General features: G+C 40.5%; 1 pseudogene; it reads right to left on the bottom strand.

The window, feature by feature from the left end:
• On the bottom strand, positions 1-699 carry LOC116893482 (annotated as a pseudogene).
• Positions 700-918: the final 219 nt, after the last annotated feature.

Here is a 918-nt window from a genome sequence, read left to right as displayed (position 1 = left end):
TCAAGATGTCCTAGAAATCTTTTGGTCTCTGCTTTGCTTTTGCCACATGGGTCCTGAAAGAATGTTCTTTGCCAGCTGTGTGGGACCTTCCCCATGGCTTTTAAAGAGGTCATTAAAAATAGAGGTGTCACCAAGTTAGCTTTCCATAGGAGTGTTTTCTGACACTGGGTTTTCTACCCTTTTGTTTCTCAGCTTGAAAATTGGTCTGTGTCTTGAACTGCATGCTCCTGTGAGGTCCCACTGATGTCCTGGAAAAAGTTTCTAGCTCTGTCTCTAGGACTTCAGACTTGCTGTTAGGACAGAAGTGTCATGGTATCCTTGGATGTGTGGTTGTTTCCATCACTGTGAATCTCTTGAGTAAAGCTGACAGGTGATTTTTATAATCTCTGCACCACTAGAAAATGTGTCCTCTCTATGTGAACCATGATTCTGAAATCTGACTGATTTTCCTTCACATATTTTTGGGTTGTTAACTTGAGATATTTTGTTGGTGGAATCATTACATGATAGAGCACTATCATTTGAGGGACTTTCTTTTAAAAGAGATTCTTTTTCTTTAGATTTATTCAGTACCCTAGCTTCTTCCTTGTGGACAGATTTCATCAACTCTGAAGCAGAATCCACAAAGAATTCCTTTACCTCTGGGTGCTGAAGACTATTAATCTCTGAGCATTCTCTGTCGCTCTTCAGATGTGACATTAGTAACTTGTTCAGCAAACTCCTTTACAGACAGCTATTTTTTATGATGGTTCTTAAACACTATAACCTCCCTTCTAGCCCACCACCCACAAGAAGTAATGAAAAGGAAACGATATGGATGGAGTGGTGCTGTTTAGAAAAGCTTCTTTGTAGTGAATCCCATCTGCGTTGTTAGGAAATCAGCAGTTCAGTTCACAGGTCAGCAGAGGCAGCTCAATC

Source organism: Rattus rattus, chromosome 2, assembly GCF_011064425.1.
Source record: "Rattus rattus isolate New Zealand chromosome 2, Rrattus_CSIRO_v1, whole genome shotgun sequence".
In the NCBI taxonomy this organism is placed as follows: domain Eukaryota; kingdom Metazoa; phylum Chordata; class Mammalia; order Rodentia; family Muridae; genus Rattus; species Rattus rattus.
The sequence above is the reverse complement of the archived record's forward strand: the minus strand, read 5'-3'. Positions and strand labels throughout refer to the sequence as shown.